Here is a 9,775-nt window from a genome sequence, read left to right as displayed (position 1 = left end):
ACCTGAAATAAAGATGCCCACATCTCCCTTGAAAATTAACATTAAAGGATAATTTATCACTCAAAAGGTTCCTTTTAACTATTGCTTTCCAATGATATGTAAATATATAACTTTTAAGAGTAGATTAAGTCATAAATTCCCAAACCTTTACCTGAAATTGAATGAAAAATGGTCAATCAAATATTGAAGAATGAATGACTTACATTGACAATAATCAACAGAGCAACACTTTTATCATAACGATGAGCACTTTATAGCATTATATGCACATAGGAACATACTGTAACTTTTGTAAGTTTTCGTAGAAACATTCATAATGCTAGTTTAATTTTACCACACACCATGGCTGTTTACCATGGTACGTAGATTAATATTTAATGGATATTATGTATTTTGATAAAATCACAAGGGTAAAATAAAAAAAGAATATATAGTATGGCAAATGAGTAAGCAAACTACATGATTTGTAGTATCTCTTTAGCCATTCAGAAGGTTGGAGGAAAGTCTTCATTCATTTCAGTATTCATAGCAAAGAGCCATAACCTATCAGTAAATGACATTCAAATCTTTCTAGATATCCTCCCTTAGGGAAGCCATTGACACTCACAATCCAGAAGTCACTTTAGTGCAATGAGAGGTACGTACACACACACACACACACACACACAAACACACACACAAACATACACACACATATATATATATAATTTATATATATATATATATATATATATATATATACAATTTCATTTTTCACCCTCACCCACAGAAAAATACATTCAATGTATCTACTATTTGGAAGATATAATGCAAATTCTATAATTGTCACTTATTTTTCAGGTTGTCCTTCCATTTTCATACTTAACGAGATCGAAGAATCTTGAGGACGCAAGTCTAAACAAAACCTACTGAAAGTCTATAGGATATCCAGTCCTTCAGAAAACGCCTATTCGTCTATTTATAAGGTAATATTGTTTAATGGTGACAATTGTGAAACTTAACCCACTTGATTTATAACCAGTGTGTGGTAATACGAAGAGAGCGACGTGCAAATCGCTACAAAGTTGTGTATAATAGTACCCGGTGTTCAATGACCAAATATTAATATAGGCTGTTGTGTAATATAAGATGCTATTAAACGTACATGTTTGTAGGTTACATTTGAAGATAAAGCTATTTTACTGCCCAAGCTTGTTACCTTTGAATGGCATACTGCCACTTCTAAGTATAATTTAGTAATAGGCATTTCAAGGGGCATTGTCAGGACTCCGAGAAAGTAAATTTCTTGGTAAACTTAAATTCATTAAAACAGGTAGTATAATAATCATTGTTCTTCTCTAATAACCTTATTTAACCTTATTTTAGTTTGATAAAAATTAATTATAGAAATTACTCGTAAAATGGTTGAAGAAAAATTAATTAAACTAAATACTATTTTACGAGTTTTTGATAGCTTTATATATAAATGCATAAGTTATTCAAAACGGGTTGCACCATTGTAGTTATTCTCCAGAGATTTTTACTGATGTATTACAAATACGTTGAAATGCGTTGAAGAGGATATATTGTGAAACATGTTTATACAGAATTGCTGTAGGTAGGAAAGAAATTATTGAAGGTAGACAAACTAACATCCTATTGAAGTAGAGCGGAGAGACCTGAAGGCAAAGGAACTGATGAAAATTATCCTAATTTCTAGCCGTGGTGAAACTGATCAAAACTTTTTACTCAAAGCCATCTGTATTTCGAACTGAATCAAGAGCTAGTTTTATGATAAAAATCATCAGGGAACTAATGCACATATACTTGAAGTTTTTATTTGGTTCAAAATGTTTGCAAATGACACTCATAGACAAACGGTAACCTCCCATAAGCGATCACGAACGCATCCGGAAACCCCAGGAATAATTTCCTGGAAGTAAACACGAGTAAGCTGTCGATGGTGTTCACATTAAAGTCTATAAATAAGAAAGTTGATTACTCCTCAATACATAAGTCATACTGACAAAGATTCCGAAACAACCACCTGTTAATCCATTTCTTTAGCTGATTCCTGTATGGCTATAAATTATTATTAGACGTGGTTAAACTGCGTAACTTCTACTAATGTGACTTGACTTTTGACTAATCTGAGACACCACTGTAGATGAACTTCATATAATATTTTAGCTGGACCAGACACTCCCCTTTAGCTGGACCAGACACTCCCCTTTAGCTGGACAGCAGACACTCCCCTTTAGCTGGACAGCAGACACTCCCCTTTAGCTGGACAGCAGACACTCCCCTTTAGCTGGACAGCAGACACTCCCCTTTAGCTGGACAGCAGACACTCCCCTTTAGCTGGACAGCAGACACTCCCCTTTAGCTGGACAGCAGACACTCCCCTTTAGCTGGACAGCAGACACTCCCCTTTAGCTGGACAGCAGACACTCCCCTTTAGCTGGACAGCAGACACTCCCCTTTAGCTGGACAGCAGACACTCCCCTTTAGCTGGACAGCAGACACTCCCCTTTAGCTGGACAGCAGACACTCCCCTTTAGCTGGACAGCAGACACTCCCCTTTAGCTGGACAGCAGACACTCCCCTTTAGCTGGACAGCAGACACTCCCCTTTAGCTGGACAGCAGACACTCCCCTTTAGCTGGACAGCAGACACTCCCCTTTAGCTGGACAGCAGACACTCCCCTTTAGCTGGACAGCAGACTCCCCTAGGGCTGGACAGCAGACTCCCCTAGGGCTGGACAGCAGACTCCAATTTAGCTGGACTTTACACACTTTAACTGTCTGATTGGACAGACCCCACGTTGGCTAGACCTCAGACACCATTGTAGATGGACTTCATATAGTATTTTAGCTGGACTTTACACACTTTAGCTGGACTTTACACACTTTAGCTGTCTGATTGGACTTCAGACCCCACGTTAGCTAGACCTCAGAAACCATTGTAGATGGACTTCATATAGTATTTTAGCTGGACTTTACACACTTTAGCTGGACTTTACACACTTTAGCTGGACTTTACACACTTTAGCTGGACTTTACACACTTTAGCTGGACTTTACACACTTTAGCTGTCTGATTGGACTTCAGACCCCACGTTAGCTAGACCTCAGACACCATTGTAGATGGACTTTACACACTTTAGCTGGACTTTACACACTTTAGCTGGACTTTACACACTTTAGCTGGACTTTACACACTTTAGCTGGGCAACAGACTCGACTTTAGCTGGGCAGCAGACTCGACTTTAGCTGGGCAGCAGACTCGACTTTAGCTGGGCAGCAGACTCGATTTTAGCTGGGCAGCAGACTCGACTTTAGCTGGGCTGCAGTCCCGCTTCTAGTTGTATTAATCTTAGTTTTGAAGAGCAAATTGATTGGCATAAGACAATGTGCTCAAGATTGTCTTGTTGGAACAGACTTATTAACTTTACATTACTAGATAAAATAAGTCAATTCACGCAAACCTTTCATTTTAACAATAAATTTTTAGACTCCACATAGAGGTTTTAGAGACTTTCGAAATACACTAAGTTTTTGTAAAGTAACAATGTCAGCTCCTTTTATTTCTAGCACACGTGTCAGCGTTACTGAAATACTATGTCCATGGCCTGGGTGGGTTCCTGTTTGCACGAATGTACTCTAATTCACCCAACTTGGTTTTATAGCAGATACCTTAAATCTCAAAAGTCAGGGTGGGTTTCATGAAACCTGACTGATAAATTTGGGTCTAATTTTACCAAATCGGGCGATAATTTTGACCCGTAAACTGAGTACCTGAAATAAAGATGCCCACATCTCCCTTGAAAATTAATATTAAAGGATAATTTATCACTCAAAATGTTCCTTTTCACGATTTCTTTTCAATGATATGTAAATAGATAACTTTTAAGGGTAGATTAGGTCATAAATTCCCATGAAATTGAATGAATAATGGTCAATCAAATATTAAAGAATGAATGACTTACATTGACAATAATCAACAGAGAAACACTTTATCATAATAATGAACACTTTATAGCATTCTATGCACATAGGAACATACTGTAACTTTTGTAACTTTTCGTAAAAACATTCATAATGCTAGTTTAAGTTTACCACACTCCATGGCTGTTTACCATGGTACGTAGATTGATATTCAATGAATATTATGTATTTTGATAAAATCAAATGGGTAAAATCATTAAAGAATATATAGTATGGCAAAAGAGTAAGCAAACTACATGATTTGTAGTATCTTATTAGCCATTCAGAAGGTTGGAGAAAAGTCTTCATTCATTTCAAAATTCATAGCAAAGAATTCATAGCAAAGAGCCATAACCTATCTCTAAATGACATTCAAATCTTTCTAGATATCCTCCTTTAGGGAAGCCACTGACAATCCAGAAGTCATTTTTGTGCAATGAGAGATACATAAATACACACACACATACACACACACACATTATATATATATATATATATATATATATATATATATATATATATATATATATACACAATTTCATTTTTCACCCCCCCCCAACAGAAAAATACATTAAATGTATTTTCTATTTGGAAGATGTAATGCAAATTCTATAATTGTCACTTATTTTTCAGGTTGTCCTTCCATTTTCATACTTAGCGAGATCGAAGAATCATGAGGACATAAGTCTAAACAAAACCTACTGAAAGTCTATAGGATATTAAGCCTTTTCGTCTATTTATAAGGTAAGATTGTTTAATGGTGACAATTTTGAAACTTACACCCACTTGATTTATAACCAGTGTGTGGTAATACGAAGAGAGCGACGTGAAAATAGCTACAAAGTTGTAGTGTGTAATAGTACCCGGTGTTCAGTGAACAAATATCAATATAGGCTGTTGTGTAAAAGATGCTATTAAACGTACATGTTTGTAGGTTACATTTGAAGTTAAAGCTATTTTACTGCCTAAGCTTGTTACCTTTGAATGGCATACTGCCACTTCTAAGTATAATTTAGTGATAGGTATTTCAAGGGGGCATTGTCAGGACTCCGAGAAAGTAAATTTCTTGGTAAACTTAAATTCATTAAAAAACGGGTAGTATAATAATCATTGTTCTTCTCTAATATAGATTTATTAAAATTTAACCTTTTTTTAGTTTGACAAATATTATAGAAATTACTCGTAAAATGGTTGAAGAAAAATGAATTCTTAAACTAAATGGTATTTTACGAGTTTTTTATTTTTTATATACCTAAATGCATAAGTTATTCAAAACGGGTTGCACCATTGTAGTTATTCTCCAGAGGTTTTTTACTATGTATTACAAATACGTTGAAATGCGTTGAAGAGGAAATATTGTGTAACATGTTTATACAGAATTGCTGTAGGTAGGAAAGTAAACAAACTAATATCCTATTGAAGTAGAACGGAGAGACCTGAAGGCAAAGGAACTAATGAAAATTATCCTAATTTCTAGCAGTGGTGAAACTGATCAAAACCTTTTACTCAAAGCCATCTGCATCTGTATTTCGAACTGAATCGAGAGCTAGTTTTAATCATCAGGAAACTAATGCACATATACTTGAAGGTCTTATTTGGTTAAAAATGTTCGCAAATTACTTTCATAAAAAAACTGTAACCTCCCATAAGCGATCACGAACGCATCCGGAAAACCCAGGATTATTTTCCCGAAGTAAAAGATTAAGCTGTCAATGGTGTTCAGATTAAAGTCTATAAATAAGAAAGTTGTTACTCCTCAGTACATAATTCATATTGACAAATATTCCAAAACAACCCCCTGTTATCCATTTCTTTAGCTTAATTCCTCTTTGGCTATAAATTATTATTAGACGTGGTTAAAATGCGTCACTATTACTAATCTGACTGTACTTTTGACTATAATCTGACTGGACTTTGACTATAATCTGACTGGACTTTGACTATAATCTGATTGGACTTCAGACTCCACGTTAGCTAGACCTGAGACACCCATGTAGATGGACTTCATATAATATTTTAGCTGGACTTTACACACACTTTAGCTGGACCATAGACTCGACTGCTGGACCATAGACTCCACTTTAGCTGGACTGCAAGCAGACTCCACTTTAGCTGGACTGCAAGCAGACTCCACTTTAGCTGGACTGCAAGCAGACTCCACTTTAGCTGGACTGCAAGCAGACTCCACTTTAGCTGGACTGCAAGCAGACTCCACTTTAGCTGGACTGCAAGCAGACTCGACTTTAGCTGGACTGCAGGCAGACTCGACTTTAGCTGGACTGCAGGCAGACTCGACTTTAGCTGGACTGCAGGCAGACTCGACTTTAGCTGGACTGCAGGCAGACTCGACTTTAGCTGGACTGCAGGCAGACTCGACTTTAGCTGGACTGCAGGCAGACTCGACTTTAGCTGGACTGCAGGCAGACTCGACTTTAGCTGGACTGCAGGCAGACTCGACTTTAGCTGGACTGCAGGCAGACTCGACTTTAGCTGGACTGCAGGCAGACTCGACTTTAGCTGGACTGCAGGCAGACTCGACTTTAGCTGGACTGCAGGCAGACTCGACTTTAGCTGGACTGCAGGCAGACTCGACTTTAGCTGGACTGCAGGCAGACTCGACTTTAGCTGGACTGCAGGCAGACTCGACTTTAGCTGGACTGCAGGCAGACTCGACTTTAGCTGGACTGCAGGCAGACTCGACTTTAGCTGGACTGCAAGCAGACTCGACTTTAGCTGGACTGCAAGCAGACTCGACTTTAGCTGGACTGCAAGCAGACTCGACTTTAGCTGGACTGCAAGCAGACTCGACTTTAGCTGGACTGGAGTCCCGCTTCTAGTTGTATTAATCTTTAGTTTTGAAGAGCAAATTGATTGGCATAAGACAATGTGCTCGAGATTGTTTTGTTAGAACAGACTTATTAACTTTACATTACTAGATAAAATAAGTAAATTCACACAAACCTTTCATTTTAACAATAAATTTTTAGACTCCACATAGAGGTTTTAGAGGACTTTCAAAATACACTTAAGCTTTTGTAACGTAACAATGTCAGCTCCTTTTATTTCTACCCCACGTGCCAGCGTTACTGAAATACTATGTCCATGGCCTGGGTGGGTTCCCGTTTGCACGAGATGTACTCTAATTAACCCAACTTGGTTTTATAGCAGATACCTTAAATGTCAAAAGTCAGGGTGGGCTTCATGAAACCTGACATTGTGGGAAATTTAGGTCTAATTTTACCAAATCGGGCGATAATTTTGACCGTAAACTGAGTACCTGAAATAAAGATGCCCATATCCCCCTTGAATATAACATAAAGGATAATTCATCTCTCAAAATGTTCATATTAACGAGTTCTTTTCAGTGATATATAAAAAGATAACGTTTGAGGCTAGTTTAGGTAATAAATTCTCAAAATGTTACCTGAAATTAAATGAAAAATGGTCAATCAAATATTAAAGAATGAAGGACTTATATTGATAATAATCAACAGAGCAACACTTTATCAAAATAATGAGCATTTTATAACATTCTATGCACATAGGAACATAATGTAACTTTTCGTAGAAACATTCATAATTCACTTCAAGTTTATCCCTCTATCATTTGGCTCTACCATGGTATGTAGATTAATATTTGGTGAATATCGTGTATTTTGATAAAATCACAAGGGTAAAATCATAAAAATATATAGTATGGCAAATGAGTAAGCAAACTACATGATTTGTAGTATCTCTTTAGTCATTCAGAAGGTTGAAGGAAAGTCTTCATTCATTTCAGAATTCATAGCAAGAGCCAAAACCCATCTTTAAATGACAGATTCAAATCTCTCTTTCCTCCCTTAGGGAAGCCACTGACAATCCTGAGTCACTTTAGTGCAATGAAAGGTACAGAGATGCTACCGCATGATGAGCTAGCTTTTCAGACCACTGATGCATACCTTTTCGTCAGTGCAAGTAGAATCTAGAAAATCTCCCGGAACCCCCTTTGTAGCCTAATGAAACCATAAGTGCAAACCTAGACTTCATGCAAGCTGGAAAAAGATTCACCTCATGAGGTCAGAGTAGTTGGTGTGATGTGCTTCTCAGTGGGTCAAGCCCTAAAGGTACGAGCCTGGAGGAATCTGGCAACCTTCAAAGCCAACTTTCTATGGAAATTCACCCACAAGTCTCATTCTTAAGACCTGTGGTAGTTCCTCAGTAGGTGGTGTAGTGAACCTAGGTCCATCACAGGACTAAGAGCTTCTAAGATAACTGTTGTGACATCAGTCTAGGATGGCCTTTTTTACTCTAACCCCTTTCTTGAGGTGCAACACAGTCTGTTAGGTCGATGAAACGTATTTTAATGCAGATAAGCTATCAGAGTAACTATTCTATTGTAACCTTAGTAGTATTCATTCCTCCATCCTTGTGATGAAGGTTAGGGTGTACAATACTGCGTAGTCATGTAAACCCATCATTTTACTTAGAACCTTGCATTACACCACATTCTTGGAGGAGATTGGTTCTTCTATGACCGCTTGTCAGATGACAGCAACATAGCCTATCTCCTGAAACTCGAGGTTTTATTGAATAAATTGGAGAATACTAGCTACTCCTCAGGTCTGAGTTCTGAGACATCCTGGAATTTTAAACCAGATTCTTTGGTTATAGGGATTTCTTATTTTAATGAAAAGTCTCTTAAAGAAGAGTTTGTCTCTCTTAAAGAAGAGTTTGTACCTGTGTAGAGAAAATTAAATTTCTGGAAGTAATTTTCATATTTCCTAACAATATACTACTGATTCCTCAGTTATAGTCCACCCCCACCCCTTGTCCACCCCGCAAGTCCTAGGTGAAGGTCTAAATGGCTTACCAGTGGGGTTTCCCCGGTTACCAGCTAGTCATTACCGTCACTTTATAAATTTTACCAGGAGATTTTCCAGTTCTCTGTAATCATACTAATATTAAAGGACCGATTTCTATAGTTAGGAAAAATAAATTACTTTTTAATTGTTTTTTTTTCTGTCTTGTCATGTTTTCTCAAACTATTAGGGTAAAAGAAAAATGGTTGTCATAAGATTGAATCTTGAAATATTTTAAGTGCCATTGAATCTCTACAATAAGACTATTTTTTTCAGTATGGACTTCTGAAACCTTGCATCTAAATAATGTTGAAGATGTTGGACAGCAAGATGGAAGAAAGCAAGCAGGAACAGAGGATATGCAGAAGCTTTGTGGGGCCGAAAAGACACTGAGAAGACGCTTAATGCCTACAGTGCTCCATTAGAAGTACACTGACGGTACTACTACAGAGTTTAGCATGAAGTTGATTTGCTCATTTAGACAATAGTTCCTTTTTGAGTTACATATTGAGAAATGCATAAGTGCTTTCAGCTTTTAACAAATGCTATATGAATTTAGTGTATCCAATATTTGTTTTCCTTATTTGTGTTTAACGGAACTTTAAGAGTTTATTTTTCATTTCATTTGATATACAATAGTAAATCACAGATTAAATTACATAACTTTTGTAAATTAATGCTAGTCTCTGAATTTATTTTTTAGCAAAAATTTTGGGCAATTAGTAAGAGTATTTGTTATACAATAATAAATTTTTACCAATGCATGCCCAGATACAAAGAAATCTTATTAAATAGAATAAAAACTTTTTGGTGAAATAAAGGCTTTAGTTTTTTTTGGTGAAATAAAGGCAATAGTTTTTTGGTGAAATTAAGGGAACAGTTTTTTTGGTGAGATAAAGGCAACAGTTTTTTGGTGAAATAAAGAAAACTTTTTGTAAAATAAAGGAAATTTTGGTAAAATAAAGGAAAC

At 36.7% G+C, this 9,775-nt stretch overlaps 1 long non-coding RNA gene across 4 annotated transcripts in view; it reads left to right on the top strand.

The window, feature by feature from the left end:
• Positions 1 to 9,775, top strand: part of LOC137640719 (uncharacterized) — a 31,293-nt gene that overhangs the window by 18,775 nt on the left and 2,743 nt on the right. For all 4 annotated transcript variants that reach the window (XR_011044461.1, XR_011044463.1, XR_011044460.1 and 1 more), the window contains 2 exons: positions 841 to 965; positions 9,082 to 9,243. This is a non-coding gene — a long non-coding RNA (uncharacterized lncRNA). The remainder of the gene's footprint in view (positions 1 to 840; positions 966 to 9,081; positions 9,244 to 9,775) is intronic.

This window comes from Palaemon carinicauda, chromosome 5 (genome assembly GCF_036898095.1).
Source record: "Palaemon carinicauda isolate YSFRI2023 chromosome 5, ASM3689809v2, whole genome shotgun sequence".
NCBI lineage: Eukaryota > Metazoa > Arthropoda > Malacostraca > Decapoda > Palaemonidae > Palaemon > Palaemon carinicauda.
Note: the sequence above shows the minus strand (reverse complement) of the source record. Positions and strands in the feature narration are given on the sequence as shown.